We start from the raw sequence: 18,737 nt of genomic DNA, 5'->3' as shown, positions 1-18,737 counted from the left end.
AATAATTTATAATTTTTCTTTTTTTTAAATAAATTTTATCTATATTTCTCCATTATTCATAGCGTTACTATGAATCATTCCAAATCATATATTTCAAAACAATAGTATAAATTTAAAATATTTCTATATTTTATCGGAATTTTAAGAGTCATTTTCCCGCACATGCGCAGAATCTATTAATCTTCTTAGCATTGTGCTTTTAAAACCAGATTTACACAATACTTAAAACTTATTGCCGAGTCGTAATAAGAGTCTTTGACCATTCAGAAACTCTCGAGGTACGAGTCTTGGTGGCTAGATCGGCAGGTTGTGTCCTTGTATTTTGCTGTTCTTCTGTTCGAATCTCGATATCGACAAATAATTTATAATTTTTCTTTTTTTTAAATAAATTTTATCTTTATTTCTCCATTATTCATAGAGTTACTATGAATCATTCCAAATCATATATTTCAAAACAATATTATAATTTTAAAATTTTTCTATATTTTATCGGAATTTTAAGAGTCAAGTTCCCGCACATGCGCAGAATCTATTAATATTCTTAGCATTGTGCTTTTAAAACCAGATTTACACAATACTTAATACTTATTGCCGAGTCGTAATGAGAATCTTTGACCCTTCAGAAGCTCTCGAGGTACGAGTCTTGGTGGCTAGATCGGCAGGGTGTGTCTTTGTATTTTGCTGGTCTTCTGTTCGAATCTCGAGATCGACAAATAATTTATAATTTTTCTTTTTTTTAAATAAATTTTATCTATATTTCTCCATTATTCATAGCGTTACTATGAATCATTCCAAATCATATATTTCAAAACAATAGTATAAATTTAAAATATTTCTATATTTTATCGGAATTTTAAGAATCAAGTTCCCGCACATGCGCAGAATCTATTAATCTTCTTAGCATTGTGCTTTTAAAACCAGATTTACACAATACTTAAAACTTATTGCCGAGTCGTAATAAGAGTCTTTGACCATTCAGAAACTCTCGAGGTACGAGTCTTGGTGGCTAGATCGGCAGGTTGTGTCATTGTTTTTTGCTGTTCTTCTGTTCGAATCTCGATATCGACAAATAATTTATAATTTTTCTTTTTTTTAAATAAATTTTATCTTTATTTCTCCATTATTCATAGAGTTACTATGAATCATTCCAAATCATATATTTCAAAACAATATTATAAATTTAATATATTTCTATATTTTATCGGAATTTTTAGAGTCAAGTTCCCGCACATGCGCAGAATCTATTAATTATCTTAGCATTGTGCTTTTAAAACCAGATTTACACAATACATAAAACTTATTGCCGAGTCGTAATGAGAATCTTTGACCCTTCAGCAGCTCTCGAGGTACGAGTCTTGGTGGCTAGATCGGCAGGGTGTGTCATTGTATTTTGCTGGTCTTCTGTTCGAATCTCGAGATCGACAAATAATTTATAATTTTTCTTTTTTTTAAATAAATTTTATCTATATTTCTCCATTATTCATAGCGTTACTATGAATCATTCCAAATCATATATTTCAAAACAATATTATAAATTTAAAATATTTCTATATTTTATCGGAATTTTAAGAATCAAGTTCCCGCACATGCGCAGAATCTATTAATTATCTTAGCATTGTGCTTTTAAAACCAGATTTACACAATACTTAAAACTTATTGCCGAGTCGTAATGAGAATCTTTGACCCTTCAGAAGCTCTCGAGGTACGAGTCTTGGTGGCTAGATCGGCAGGGTGTGTCATTGTATTTTGCTGGTCTTCTGTTCGAATCTCGAGATCGACAAATAATTTATAATTTTTCTTTTTTTAAATAAATTTTATCTATATTTCTCCATTATTCATAGCGTTACTATGAATCATTCCAAATCATATATTTCAAAACAATATTATAAATTTAAAATATTTCTATAATTTATCGTAATTTTAAGAGTCAAATTCCCGCACATGCGCAGAATCTATTAATTATCTTAGCATTGTGCTTTTAAAACCAGATATACACAATACTTAAAACTTATTGCCGAGTCGTAATGAGAATCTTTGACCCTTCAGAAGCTCTCGAGGTACGAGTCTTGGTGGCTAGATCGGCCGGGTGTGTCATTGTATTTTGCTGGTCTTCTGTTCGAATCTCGAGATCGACAAATAATTTATAATTTTTCTTTTTTTTTTTAAATAAGTTTTATCTTTATTTCTCCATTATTCATAGAGTTACTATGAATCATTCCAAATCATATATTTCAAAACAATATTATAATTTTAAAATTTTTCTATATTTTATCGGAATTTTAAGAGTCAAGTTCCCGCACATGCGCAGAATCTATTAATATTCTTAGCATTGTGCATTTAAAACCAGATTTACACAATACTTAATACTTATTGCCGAGTCGTAATGAGAATCTTTGACCCTTCAGAAGCTCTCGAGGTACGAGTCTTGGTGGCTAGATCGGCAGGGTGTGTCATTGTATTTTGCTGGTCTTCTATTCGAATCTCGAGATCGACAAATAATTTATAATTTTTCTTTTTTTTAAATAAATTTTATCTTTATTTCTCCATTATTCATAGAGTTACTATGAATCATTCCAAATCATATATTTCAAAACAATATTATAAATTTAATATATTTCTATATTTTATCGGAATTTTTAGAGTCAAGTTCCCGCACATGCGCAGAATCTATTAATTATCTTAGCATTGTGCTTTTAAAACCAGATTTACACAATACATAAAACTTATTGCCGAGTCGTAATGAGAATCTTTGACCCTTCAGCAGCTCTCGAGGTACGAGTCTTGGTGGCTAGATCGGCAGGGAGTGTCATTGTATTTTGCTGGTCTTCTGTTCGAATCTCGAGATCGACAAATAATTTATAATTTTTTTTTTCAATAATTTTTATCTATATTTCTCCATTATTCATAGCGTTACTATGAATCGTTCCAAATCATATATTTCAAAACAATATTATAAATTTAAAATATTTCTATATTTTATCGGAATTTTAAGAGTCATTTTCCCGCACATGCGCAGAATATATTAATCTTCTTAGCATTGTGCTTTTAAAACCAGATTTACACAATACTTAAAACTTATTGCCGAGTCGTAATAAGAGTCTTTGACCATTCAGAAACTCTCGAGGTACGAGTCTTGGTGGCTAGATCGGCAGGGTGTGTCATTGTATTTTGCTGGTCTTCTGTTCGAATCTCGAGATCGACAAATAATTTATAATTTTTCTTTTTTTAAATAAATTTTGTCTTTATTTCTCCATTATTCATAGAGTTACTATGAATCATTCCAAATCATATATTTCAAAACAATATTATAAATTTAAAATATTTCTATATTTTATCGGAATTTTAAGAGTCATTTTCCCGCACATGCGCAGAATATATTAATCTTCTTAGCATTGTGCTTTTAAAACCAGATTTACACAATACTTAAAACTTATTGCCGAGTCGTAATAAGAGTCTTTGACCATTCAGAAACTCTCGAGGTACGAGTCTTGGTGGCTAGATCGGCAGGGTGTGTCATTGTATTTTGCTGGTCTTCTGTTCGAATCTCGAGATCGACAAATAATTTATAATTTTTCTTTTTTTAAATAAATTTTGTCTTTATTTCTCCATTATTCATAGAGTTACTATGAATCATTCCAAATCATATATTTCAAAACAATATTATAAATTTAAAATATTTCTATATTTTATCGGAATTTTAAGAGTCATTTTCCCGCACATGCGCAGAATATATTAATCTTCTTAGCATTGTGCTTTTAAAACCAGATTTACACAATACTTAAAACTTATTGCCGAGTCGTAATAAGAGTCTTTGATCATTCAGGAACTCTCGAGGTACGAGTCTTGGTGGCTAGATCGGCAGGTTGTGTCATTGTATTTTGCTGTTCTTCTGTTCGAATCTCGATATCGACAAATAATTTATAATTTTTCTTTTTTTTAAATAAATTTTATCTTTATTTCTCCATTATTCATAGAGTTACTATGAATCATTCCAAATCATATATTTCAAAACAATATTATAATTTTAAAATTTTTCTATATTTTATCGGAATTTTAAGAGTCAAGTTCCCGCACATGCGCAGAATGTATTAATATTCTTAGCATTGTGCTTTTAAAACCAGATTTACACAATACTTAATACTTATTGCCGAGTCGTAATGAGAATCTTTGACCCTTCAGAAGCTCTCGAGGTACGAGTCTTGGTGGCTAGATCGGCAGGGTGTGTCTTTGTATTTTGCTGGTCTTCTGTTCGAATCTCGAGATCGACAAATAATTTATAATTTTTCTTTTTTTTAAATAAATTTTATCTATATTTCTCCATTATTCATAGCGTTACTATGAATCATTCCAAATCATATATTTCAAAACAATAGTATAAATTTAAAATATTTCTATATTTTATCGGAATTTTAAGAATCAAGTTCCCGCACATGCGCAGAATCTATTAATCTTCTTAGCATTGTGCTTTTAAAACCAGATTTACACAATACTTAAAACTTATTGCCGAGTCGTAATAAGAGTCTTTGACCATTCAGAAACTCTCGAGGTACGAGTCTTGGTGGCTAGATCGGCAGGGTGTGTCATTGTATTTTGCTGGTCTTCTGTTCGAATCTCGAGATCGCCAAATAATTTATAATTTTTCTTTTTTTTAAATAAATTTTATCTCTATTTCTCCATTATTCATAGCGTTACTATGAATCGTTCCAAATCATATATTTCAAAACAATATTATAAATTTAAAATATTTCTATATTTTATCGGAATTTTAAGAATCAAGTTCCCGCATATGCGCAGAATCTATTAATCTTCTTAGCATTGTGCTTTTAAAACCAGATTTACACAATACTTAAAACTTATTGCCGAGTCGTAATAAGAGTCTTTGACCATTCAGAAACTCTCGAGGTACGAGTCTTGGTGGCTAGATCGGCAGGGTGTGTCATTGTATTTTGCTGGTCTTCTGTTCGAATCTCGAGATTGACAAATAATTTATAATTTGTCTTTTTTTAAATAAATTTTGTCTTTATTTCTCCATTATTCATAGAGTTACTATGAATCATTCCAAATCATATATTTCAAAACAATATTATAAATTTAAAATATTTCTATATTTTATCGGAATTTTAAGAGTCATTTTCCCGCACATACGCAGAATATATTAATATTCTTAGCATTGTGCTTTTAAAACCAGATATACACAATACTTAAAACTTATTGCCGAGTCGTAATGAGAGTCTTTGACCCTTCAGCAGCTCTCGAGGTACGAGTCTTGGTGGCTAGATCGGCAGGGTGTGTCATTGTATTTTGCTGGTCTTCTGTTCGAATCTCGAGATCGACAAATAATTTATAATTTTTCTTTTTTTTAAATAAATTTTATCTTTATTTCTCCATTATTCATAGAGTTACTATGAATCATTCCAAATCATATATTTCAAAACAATATTATAAATTTAAAATATTTCTATATTTTATCGGAATTTTAAGAATCAAGTTCCCGCACATGCGCAGAATCTATTAATTATCTTAGCATTGCGCTTTTAAAACCAGATTTACACAATACTAAAAACTTATTGCCGAGTCGTAATGAGAATCTTTGACCCTTCAGAAGCTCTCGAGGTACGAGTCATGGTGGCTAGATCGGCAGGGTGTGTCATTGTATTTTGCTGGTCTTCTGTTCGAATCTCGAGATCGACAAATAATTTATAATTTTTCTTTTTTTAAATAAATTTTATCTATATTTCTCCATTATTCATAGCGTTACTATGAATCATTCGAAATCATATATTTCAAAACAATATTATAAATTTAAAATATTTCTATAATTTATCGTTATTTTAAGAGTCAAGTTCCCGCAAATGCGCAGAATCTATTAATTATCTTAGCATTGTGCTTTTAAAACCAGATATACACAATACTTAAAACTTATTGCCGAGTCGTAATGAGAATCTTTGACCCTTCAGCAGCTCTCGAGGTACGAGACTTGGTGGCTAGATCGGCAGGGTGTGTCATTGTATTTTGCTGGTCTTCTGTTCGAATCTCGAGATCGACAAATAATTTATAATTTTTCTTTTTTTTAAATAAATTTTATCTATATTTCTCAATTATTCATAGCGTTACTATGAATCATTCCAAATCATATATTTCAAAACAATATTATAAATTTAAAATATTTCTATATTTTATCGGAATTTTAAGAATCAAGTTCCCGCACATGCGCAGAATCTATTAATTATCTTAGCATTGTGCTTTTAAAACCAGATTTACACAATACTTAAAACTTATTGCCGAGTCGTAATGAGAATCTTTGACCCTTCAGAAGCTCTCGAGGTACGAGTCTTGGTGGCTAGATCGGCAGGGTGTGTCATTGTATTTTGCTGGTCTTCTGTTCGAATCTCGAGATCGACAAATAATTTATAATTTTTCTTTTTTTAAATAAATTTTATCTATATTTCTCCATTATTCATAGCGTTACTATGAATCATTCCAAATCATATATTTCAAAACAATATTATAAATTTAAAATATTTCTATAATTTATCGTAATTTTAAGAGTCAAGTTCCCGCAAATGCGCAGAATCTATTAATTATCTTAGCATTGTGCTTTTAAAACCAGATATACACAATACTTAAAACTTATTGCCGAGTCGTAATGAGAATCTTTGACCCTTCAGAAGCTCTCGAGGTACGAGTCTTGGTGGCTAGATCGACAGGGTGTGTCTTTGTATTTTGCTGGTCTTCTGTTCGAATCTCGAGATCGCCAAATAATTTATAATTTTTCTTTTTTTTAAATAAATTTTATCTTTATTTCTCCATTATTCATAGAGTTACTATGAATCATTCCAAATAATATAGATTTCAAAACAATATTATAAATTTAAAATATTTCTATATTTTATCGGAATTTTAAGAGTCAAGTTCCCGCACATGCGCAGAATCTATTAATATTCTTAGCAGTGTGCTTTTAAAACCAGATTTACACAATACTTAAAACTTATTGCCGAGTCGTAATGAGAATCTTTGACCCTTCAGCAGCTCTCGAGGTACGAGTCTTGGTGGCTAGATCGGCAGGGTGTATCATTGTATTTTGCTGGTCTTCTGTTCGAATCTCGAGATCGACAAATAATTTATAATTTTTCTTTTTTTCAATAAATTTTATCTATATTTCTCCATTATTCATAGCGTTACTATGAATCGTTCCAAATCATATATTTCAAAACAATATTATAAATTTAAAATATTTCTATATTTTATCGGAATTTTAAGAATCAAGTTCCCGCACAAAACTTATTGCCGAGTCGTAATAAGAGTCTTTGACCATTCAGAAACTCTCGAGGTACGAGTCTTGGTGGCTAGATCGGCAGGGTGTGTCATTGTATTTTGCTGGTCTTCTGTTCGAATCTCGAGATCGACAAATAATTTATAATTTTTCTTTTTTTAAATAAATTTTGTCTTTATTTCTCCATTATTCATAGAGTTACTATGAATCATTCCAAATCATATATTTCAAAACAATATTATAAATTTAAAATATTTCTATATTTTATCGGAATTTTAAGAGTCATTTTCCCGCACATGCGCAGAATATATTAATATTCTTAGCATTGTGCTTTTAAAACCAGATTTACACAATACTTAAAAATTTTTACCGAGTCGTAATGAGAATCTTTGACCCTTCAGAAGCTCTCGAGGTACGCGTCTTGGTGGCTAGATCGGCAGTGTGTGGCATTGTATTTTGCTGGTCTTCTGTTCAAATCTCGAGATCGACAAAGATTTTATAATTTTTCTTTTTTTTTAAATAAATTTTATCTATATTTCTCCATTATTCATAGAGTTTCTATGAATCATTCCAAATCATATAATTCAAAACAATATTATAAATTTAAAATATTTCTATATTTTATCGGAATTTTAAGAGTCAAGTTCCCGCACATGCGCAGAATCTTCTAATATTCTTAGCATTGTGCTTTTAAAACCAGATTTACACAATACTTGAAACTTATTGCCGAATCGTAATGAGAATCTTTGACACTTCAGAAGCTCTCGAGTGACGAGTCTTGGTGGCTAGATCGGCAGGGTGTGTCATTGTATTTTGCTGGTGTTCTGTTCGAATCTCGAGATCGACAAATAATTTATAATTTTTCTTTTTTTTAAATAAATTTTATCTATATTTCTCCATTATTCATAGCGTTACTATGAATCATTCCAAATCATATATTTCAAAACAATATTATAAATTTAAAATATTTCTATATTTTATCGGAATTTTAAGAATCAAGTTCCCGCACATGCGCAGAATCTATTAATTATCTTAGCATTGTGCTTTTAAAACCAGATTTACACAATACTTAAAACTTATTGCCGAGTCGTAATGAGAATCTTTGACCCTTCAGAAGCTCTCGAGGTACGAGTCTTGGTGGCTAGATCGGAAGGGTGTGTCATTGTATTTTGCTGGTCTTCTGTTCGAATCTCGAGATCGACAAATAATTTATAATTTTTCTTTTTTTTAAATAAATTTTATCTTTATTTCTCCATTATTCATAGAGTTACTATGAATCATTCCAAATCATATATTTCAAAACAATAATATAAATTTAAAATATTTCTATATTTTATCGGAATTTTAAGAGTCAAGTTCCCGCACATGCGCAGAATCTATTAATTATCTTAGCATTGTGCTTTTAAAACCAGATATACACAATACTTAAAACATTGACGAGTCTTAATGAGAATCTTTGACCCTTCAGAAGCTCTCGAGGTACGAGTCTTGGTGGCTAGATCGGCAGGGTGTGTCATTGTATTTTGCTGGTCTTCTGTTCGAATCTCGAGATCGACAAATAATTTATAATTTTTCATTTTTTTAAATAAATTTTATCTTTTTTTCTCCATTAATCACAGAGTTACTATGAAACATTCCAAATCATATATTTCAAAACAATAATATAAATTTAAAATATTTCTATATTTTATCGGAATTTTAAGAATCAAGTTCCCGCACATGCGCAGAATCTATTAATCTTCTTAGCATTGTGCTTTTAAAACCAGATTTACACAATACTTAAAACTTATTGCCGAGTCGTAATAAGAGTCTTTGACCATTCAGAAACTCTCGAGGTACGAGTCTTGGTGGCTAGATCGGCAGGGTGTGTCATTGTATTTTGCTGGTCTTCTGTTCGAATCTCGAGATCGACAAATAATTTATAATTTTTCTTTTTTTTAAATAAATTTTATCTTTATTTCTCTATTATTCATAGAGTTACTATGAATCATTCCAAATCATATATTTCAAAACAATATTATAAATTTAAAATATTTCTATATTTTATCGGAATTTTAAGAGTCAAGTTCCCGCACATGCGCAGAATCTATTAATCTTCTTAGCATTGTGCTTTTAAAACCAGATTTACACAATACTTAATACTTATTGCCGAGTCGTAATAAGAGTCTTTGACCATTCAGAAACTCTCGAGGCACGAGTCTTGGTGGCTAGATCGACATGGTGTGTCATTGTATTTTGCTGGTCTTCTGTTCGAATCTCGAGATCGACAAATAATTTATAATTTTTCTTTTTTTTAAATAAATTTTATCTTTATTTCTCCATTATTCATAGAGTTACTATGAATCATTCCAAATCATATATTTCAAAACAATATTATAAATTTAAAATATTTCTATATTTTATCGGAATTTTAAGAATCAAGTTCCCGCACATGCGCAGAATCTATTAATTATATTAGCATTGTGCTTTTAAAACCAGATTTACACAATACTTAAAACTTATTGCCGAGTCGTAATGAGAATCTTTGACCCTTCAGAAGCTCTCGAGGTACGAGTCTTGGTGGCTAGATCGGCAGGGTGTGTCATTGTATTTTGCTGGTCTTCTGTTCGAATCTCGAGATCGACAAATAATTTATAATTTTTCTTTTTTTTAAATAAATTTTATCTTTTTTTCTCCATTAATCACAGAGTTACTATGAAACATTCCAAATCATATATTTCAAAACAATAATATAAATTTAAAATATTTCTATATTTTATCGGAATTTTAAGAGTCAAGTTCCCGCACATGCGCAGAATCTATTAATCTTCTTAGCATTGTGCTTTTAAAACCAGATTTACACAATACTTAATACTTATTGCCGAGTCGTAATAAGAGTCTTTGACCATTCAGAAACTCTCGAGGCACGAGTCTTGGTGGCTAGATCGACATGGTGTGTTATTGTATTTTGCTGGTCTTCTGTTCGAATCTCGAGATCGACAAATAATTTATAATTTTTCTTTTTTTTAAATAAATTTTATCTTTATTTCTCCATTATTCATGGAGTTACTATGAATCATTCCAAATCATATATTTCAAAACAATATTATAAATTTAAAATATTTCTATATTTTATCGGAATTTTAAGAGTCATTTTCCCGCACATGCGCAGAATATATTAATATTCTTAGCATTGTGCTTTTAAAACCAGATTTACACAATACTTAAAAATTTTTACCGAGTCGTAATGAGAATCTTTGACCCTTCAGAAGCTCTCGAGGTACGCGTCTTGGTGGCTAGATCGGCAGTGTGTGGCATTGTATTTTGCTGGTCTTCTGTTCAAATCTCGAGATCGACAAAGATTTTATAATTTTTCTTTTTTTTTAAATAAATTTTATCTATATTTCTCCATTATTCATAGAGTTTCTATGAATCATTCCAAATCATATAATTCAAAACAATATTATAAATTTAAAATATTTCTATATTTTATCGGAATTTTAAGAGTCAAGTTCCCGCACATGCGCAGAATCTTCTAATATTCTTAGCATTGTGCTTTTAAAACCAGATTTACACAATACTTGAAACTTATTGCCGAATCGTAATGAGAATCTTTGACACTTCAGAAGCTCTCGAGTGACGAGTCTTGGTGGCTAGATCGGCAGGGTGTGTCATTGTATTTTGCTGGTGTTCTGTTCGAATCTCGAGATCGACAAATAATTTATAATTTTTCTTTTTTTTAAATAAATTTTATCTATATTTCTCCATTATTCATAGCGTTACTATGAATCATTCCAAATCATATATTTCAAAACAATATTATAAATTTAAAATATTTCTATATTTTATCGGAATTTTAAGAATCAAGTTCCCGCACATGCGCAGAATCTATTAATTATCTTAGCATTGTGCTTTTAAAACCAGATTTACACAATACTTAAAACTTATTGCCGAGTCGTAATGAGAATCTTTGACCCTTCAGAAGCTCTCGAGGTACGAGTCTTGGTGGCTAGATCGGAAGGGTGTGTCATTGTATTTTGCTGGTCTTCTGTTCGAATCTCGAGATCGACAAATAATTTATAATTTTTCTTTTTTTTAAATAAATTTTATCTTTATTTCTCCATTATTCATAGAGTTACTATGAATCATTCCAAATCATATATTTCAAAACAATAATATAAATTTAAAATATTTCTATATTTTATCGGAATTTTAAGAGTCAAGTTCCCGCACATGCGCAGAATCTATTAATTATCTTAGCATTGTGCTTTTAAAACCAGATATACACAATACTTAAAACATTGACGAGTCTTAATGAGAATCTTTGACCCTTCAGAAGCTCTCGAGGTACGAGTCTTGGTGGCTAGATCGGCAGGGTGTGTCATTGTATTTTGCTGGTCTTCTGTTCGAATCTCGAGATCGACAAATAATTTATAATTTTTCATTTTTTTAAATAAATTTTATCTTTTTTTCTCCATTAATCACAGAGTTACTATGAAACATTCCAAATCATATATTTCAAAACAATAATATAAATTTAAAATATTTCTATATTTTATCGGAATTTTAAGAATCAAGTTCCCGCACATGCGCAGAATCTATTAATCTTCTTAGCATTGTGCTTTTAAAACCAGATTTACACAATACTTAAAACTTATTGCCGAGTCGTAATAAGAGTCTTTGACCATTCAGAAACTCTCGAGGTACGAGTCTTGGTGGCTAGATCGGCAGGGTGTGTCATTGTATTTTGCTGGTCTTCTGTTCGAATCTCGAGATCGACAAATAATTTATAATTTTTCTTTTTTTTAAATAAATTTTATCTTTATTTCTCTATTATTCATAGAGTTACTATGAATCATTCCAAATCATATATTTCAAAACAATATTATAAATTTAAAATATTTCTATATTTTATCGGAATTTTAAGAGTCAAGTTCCCGCACATGCGCAGAATCTATTAATCTTCTTAGCATTGTGCTTTTAAAACCAGATTTACACAATACTTAATACTTATTGCCGAGTCGTAATAAGAGTCTTTGACCATTCAGAAACTCTCGAGGCACGAGTCTTGGTGGCTAGATCGACATGGTGTGTCATTGTATTTTGCTGGTCTTCTGTTCGAATCTCGAGATCGACAAATAATTTATAATTTTTCTTTTTTTTAAATAAATTTTATCTTTATTTCTCCATTATTCATAGAGTTACTATGAATCATTCCAAATCATATATTTCAAAACAATATTATAAATTTAAAATATTTCTATATTTTATCGGAATTTTAAGAATCAAGTTCCCGCACATGCGCAGAATCTATTAATTATCTTAGCATTGTGCTTTTAAAACCAGATTTACACAATACTTAAAACTTATTGCCGAGTCGTAATGAGAATCTTTGACCCTTCAGAAGCTCTCGAGGTACGAGTCTTGGTGGCTAGATCGGCAGGGTGTGTCATTGTATTTTGCTGGTCTTCTGTTCGAATCTCGAGATCGACAAATAATTTATAATTTTTCTTTTTTTTAAATAAATTTTATCTTTTTTTCTCCATTAATCACAGAGTTACTATGAAACATTCCAAATCATATATTTCAAAACAATAATATAAATTTAAAATATTTCTATATTTTATCGGAATTTTAAGAGTCAAGTTCCCGCACATGCGCAGAATCTATTAATCTTCTTAGCATTGTGCTTTTAAAACCAGATTTACACAATACTTAATACTTATTGCCGAGTCGTAATAAGAGTCTTTGACCATTCAGAAACTCTCGAGGCACGAGTCTTGGTGGCTAGATCGACATGGTGTGTCATTGTATTTTGCTGGTCTTCTGTTCGAATCTCGAGATCGACAAATAATTTATAATTTTTCTTTTTTTTAAATAAATTTTATCTTTATTTCTCCATTATTCATGGAGTTACTATGAATCATTCCAAATCATATATTTCAAAACAATATTATAAATTTAAAATATTTCTATATTTTATCGGAATTTAAAGAATCAAGTTCCCGCACATGCGCAGAATCTATTAATTATCTTAGCATTGTGCTTTTAAAACCAGATTTACACAATACTTAAAACTTATTGCCGAGTCGTAATGAGAATCTTTGACCCTTCAGAAGCTCTCGAGGTACGAGTCTTGGTGGCTAGATCGGCAGGGTGTGTCATTGTATTTTGCTGGTCTTCTGTTCGAATCTCGAGATCGACAAATAATTTATAATTTTTCTTTTTTTAAATAAATTTTATCTATATTTCTCCATTATTCATAGCGTTAATATGAATCATTCCAAATCATATATTTCAAAACAATATTATAAATTTAAAATATTTCTATAATTTATCGTAATTTTAAGAGTCAAGTTCCCGCAAATGCGCAGAATCTATTAATTATCTTAGCATTGTGCTTTTAAAACCAGATATACACAATACTTAAAACTTATTGCCGAGTCGTAATGAGAGTCTTTGACCCTTCAGAAGCTCTCGAGGTACGAGTCTTGGTGGCTAGATCGGCAGGGTGTGTCATTGTATTTTGCTGGTCTTCTGTTCGAATCTCGAGATCGACAAATAATTTATAATTTTTCTTTTTTTAAATAAATTTTATCTATATTTCTCCATTATTCATAGCGTTACTATGAATCATTCCAAATCATATATTTCAAAACAATATTATAAATTTAAAATATTTCTATAATTTATCGTAATTTTAAGAGTCAAGTTCCCGCAAATGCGCAGAATCTATTAATTATCTTAGCATTGTGCTTTTAAAACCAGATATACACAATACTTAAAACTTATTGCCGAGTCGTAATGAGAATCTTTGACCCTTCAGAAGCTCTCGAGGTACGAGTCTTGGTGGCTAGATCGACAGGGTGTGTCTTTGTATTTTGCTGGTCTTCTGTTCGAATCTCGAGATCGCCAAATAATTTATAATTTTTCTTTTTTTTAAATAAATTTTATCTTTATTTCTCCATTATTCATAGAGTTACTATGAATCATTCCAAATAATATATATTTCAAAACAATATTATAAATTTAAAATATTTCTATATTTTATCGGAATTTTAAGAGTCAAGTTCCCGCACATGCGCAGAATCTATTAATATTCTTAGCAGTGTGCTTTTAAAACCAGATTTACACAATACTTAAAACTTATTGCCGAGTCGTAATGAGAATCTTTGACCCTTCAGCAGCTCTCGAGGTACGAGTCTTGGTGGCTAGATCGGCAGGGTGTGTCATTGTATTTTGCTGGTCTTCTGTTCGAATCTCGAGATCGACAAATAATTTATAATTTTTCTTTTTTTCAATAAATTTTATCTATATTTCTCCATTATTCATAGCGTTACTATGAATCGTTCCAAATCATATATTTCAAAACAATATTATAAATTTAAAATATTTCTATATTTTATCGGAATTTTAAGAATCAAGTTCCCGCACAAAACTTATTGCCGAGTCGTAATAAGAGTCTTTGACCATTCAGAAACTCTCGAGGTACGAGTCTTGGTGGCTAGATCGGCAGGGTGTGTCATTGTATTTTGCTGGTCTTCTGTTCGAATCTCGAGATCGACAAATAATTTATAATTTTTCTTTTTTTAAATAAATTTTGTCTTTATTTCTCCATTATTCATAGAGTTACTATGAATCATTCCAAATCATATATTTCAAAACAATATTATAAATTTAAAATATTTCTATATTTTATCGGAATTTTAAGAGTCATTTTCCCGCACATGCGCAGAATATATTAATATTCTTAGCATTGTGCTTTTAAAACCAGATTTACACAATACTTAAAAATTTTTACCGAGTCGTAATGAGAATCTTTGACCCTTCAGAAGCTCTCGAGGTACGCGTCTTGGTGGCTAGATCGGCAGTGTGTGGCATTGTATTTTGCTGGTCTTCTGTTCAAATCTCGAGATCGACAAAGATTTTATAATTTTTCTTTTTTTTTAAATAAATTTTATCTATATTTCTCCATTATTCATAGAGTTTCTATGAATCATTCCAAATCATATAATTCAAAACAATATTATAAATTTAAAATATTTCTATATTTTATCGGAATTTTAAGAGTCAAGTTCCCGCACATGCGCAGAATCTTCTAATATTCTTAGCATTGTGCTTTTAAAACCAGATTTACACAATACTTGAAACTTATTGCCGAATCGTAATGAGAATCTTTGACACTTCAGAAGCTCTCGAGTGACGAGTCTTGGTGGCTAGATCGGCAGGGTGTGTCATTGTATTTTGCTGGTGTTCTGTTCGAATCTCGAGATCGACAAATAATTTATAATTTTTCTTTTTTTTAAATAAATTTTATCTATATTTCTCCATTATTCATAGCGTTACTATGAATCATTCCAAATCATATATTTCAAAACAATATTATAAATTTAAAATATTTCTATATTTTATCGGAATTTTAAGAATCAAGTTCCCGCACATGCGCAGAATCTATTAATTATCTTAGCATTGTGCTTTTAAAACCAGATTTACACAATACTTAAAACTTATTGCCGAGTCGTAATGAGAATCTTTGACCCTTAAGAAACTCTCGAGGTACGAGTCTTGGTGGCTAGATCGGCAGGGTGTGTCATTGTATTTTGCTGGTCTTCTGTTCGAATCTCGAGATCGACAAATAATTTATAATTTTTCTTTTTTTAAATAAATTTTATCTATATTTCTCCATTATTGATAGCGTTACTATGAATCATTCCAAATCATATATTTCAAAACAATATTATAAATTTAAAATATTTCTATAATTTATCGTAATTTTAAGAGTCAAGTTCCCGCAAATGCGCAGAATCTATTAATTATCTTAGCATTGTGCTTTTAAAACCAGATATACACAATACTTAAAACTTATTGCCGAGTCGTAATGAGAGTCTTTGACCATTCAGAAACTCTCGAGGTACGAGTCTTGGTGGCTAGATCGGCAGGGTGTGTCATTGTATTTTGCTGGTATTCTGTTCGAATCTCGAGATCGACAAATAATTTATAATTTTTCTTTTTTTTAAATAAATTTTATCTTTATTTCTCCATTATTCATAGAGTTACTATGAATCATTCCAAATCATATATTTCAAAACAATAATATAAATTTAAAATATTTCTATATTTTATCGGAATTTTAAGAGTCAAGTTCCCGCACATGCGCAGAATCTATTAATTATCTTAGCATTGTGCTTTTAAAACCAGATATACACAATACTTAAAACATTGACGAGTCTTAATGAGAATCTTTGACCCTTCAGAAGCTCTCGAGGTACGAGTCTTGGTGGCTAGATCGGCAGGGTGTGTCATTGTATTTTGCTGGTCTTCTGTTCGAATCTCGAGATCGACAAATAATTTATAATTTTTCTTTTTTTTAAATAAATTTTATCTTTTTTTCTCCATTAATCACAGAGTTACTATGAAACATTCCAAATCATATATTTCAAAACAATAATATAAATTTAAAATATTTCTATATTTTATCGGAATTTTAAGAATCAAGTTCCCGCACATGCGCAGAATCTATTAATCTTCTTAGCATTGTGCTTTTAAAACCAGATTTACACAATACTTAAAACTTATTGCCGAGTCGTAATAAGAGTCTTTGACCATTCAGAAACTCTCGAGGTACGAGTCTTGGTGGCTAGATCGGCAGGGTGTGTCATTGTATTTTGCTGGTCTTCTGTTCGAATCTCGAGATCGACAAATAATTTATAATTTTTCTTTTTTTTAAATAAATTTTATCTTTATTTCTCTATTATTCATAGAGTTACTATGAATCATTCCAAATCATATATTTCAAAACAATATTATAAATTTAAAATATTTCTATATTTTATCGGAATTTTAAGAGTCAAGTTCCCGCACATGCGCAGAATCTATTAATCTTCTTAGCATTGTGCTTTTAAAACCAGATTTACACAATACTTAATACTTATTGCCGAGTCGTAATAAGAGTCTTTGACCATTCAGAAACTCTCGAGGCACGAGTCTTGGTGGCTAGATCGACATGGTGTGTCATTGTATTTTGCTGGTCTTCTGTTCGAATCTCGAGATCGACAAATAATTTATAATTTTTCTTTTTTTTAAATAAATTTTATCTTTATTTCTCCATTATTCATAGAGTTACTATGAATCATTCCAAATCATATATTTCAAAACAATATTATAAATTTAAAATATTTCTATATTTTATCGGAATTTTAAGAATCAAGTTCCCGCACATGCGCAGAATCTATTAATTATCTTAGCATTGTGCTTTTAAAACCAGATTTACACAATACTTAATACTTATTGCCGAGTCGTAATGAGAATCTTTGACCCTTCAGCAGCTCTCGAGGTACGAGTCTTGTTGGCTAGATCGGCAGGGTGTGTCATTGTATTTTGCTGGTCTTCTGTTCGAATCTCGAGATCGACAAATAATTTATAATTTTTCTTTTTTTTAAATAAATTTTATCTTTTTTTCTCCATTAATCACAGAGTTACTATGAAACATTCCAAATCATATATTTCAAAACAATAATATAAATTTAAAATATTTCTATATTTTATCGGAATTTTAAGAGTCAAGTTCCCGCACATGCGCAGAATCTATTAATCTTCTTAGCATTGTGCTTTTAAAACCAGATTTACACAATACTTAATACTTATTGCCGAGTCGTAATAAGAGTCTTTGACCATTCAGAAACTCTCGAGGCACGAGTCTTGGTGGCTAGATCGACATGGTGTGTCATTGTATTTTGCTGGTCTTCTGTTCGAATCTCGAGATCGACAAATAATTTATAATTTTTCTTTTTTTTAAATAAATTTTATCTTTATTTCTCCATTATTCATGGAGTTACTATGAATCATTCCAAATCATATATTTCAAAACAATATTATAAATTTAAAATATTTCTATATTTTATCGGAATTTTAAGAATCAAGTTCCCGCACATGCGCAGAATCTATTAATTATCTTAGCATTGTGCTTTTAAAACCAGATTTACACAATACTTAAAACTTATTGCCGAGTCGTAATGAGAATCTTTGACCCTTCAGAAGCTCTCGAGGTACGAGTCTTGGTGGCTAGATCGGCAGGGTGTGTCATTGTATTTTGCTGGTCTTCTGTTCGAATCTCGAGATCGACAAATAATTTATAATTTTTCTTTTTTTAAATAAATTTTATCTATATTTCTCCATTATTCATAGCGTTACTATGAATCATTCCAAATCATATATTTCAAAACAATATTATAAATTTAAAATATTTCTATAATTTATCGTAATTTTAAGAGTCAAGTTCCCGCAAATGCGCAGAATCTATTAATTATCTTAGCATTGTGCTTTTAAAACCAGATATACACAATACTTAAAACTTATTGCCGAGTCGTAATGAGAGTCTTTGACCCTTCAGAAGCTCTCGAGGTACGAGTCATGGTGGCTAGATCGGCAGGGTGTGTCATTGTATTTTGCTGGTCTTCTGTTCGAATCTCGAGATCGACAAATAATT

Source organism: Argiope bruennichi, chromosome 6 (genome assembly GCF_947563725.1).
Source record: "Argiope bruennichi chromosome 6, qqArgBrue1.1, whole genome shotgun sequence".
Classification (NCBI taxonomy): Eukaryota; Metazoa; Arthropoda; class Arachnida; order Araneae; family Araneidae; genus Argiope; species Argiope bruennichi.
The sequence above is the reverse complement of the archived record's forward strand: the minus strand, read 5'-3'. Positions refer to the sequence as shown.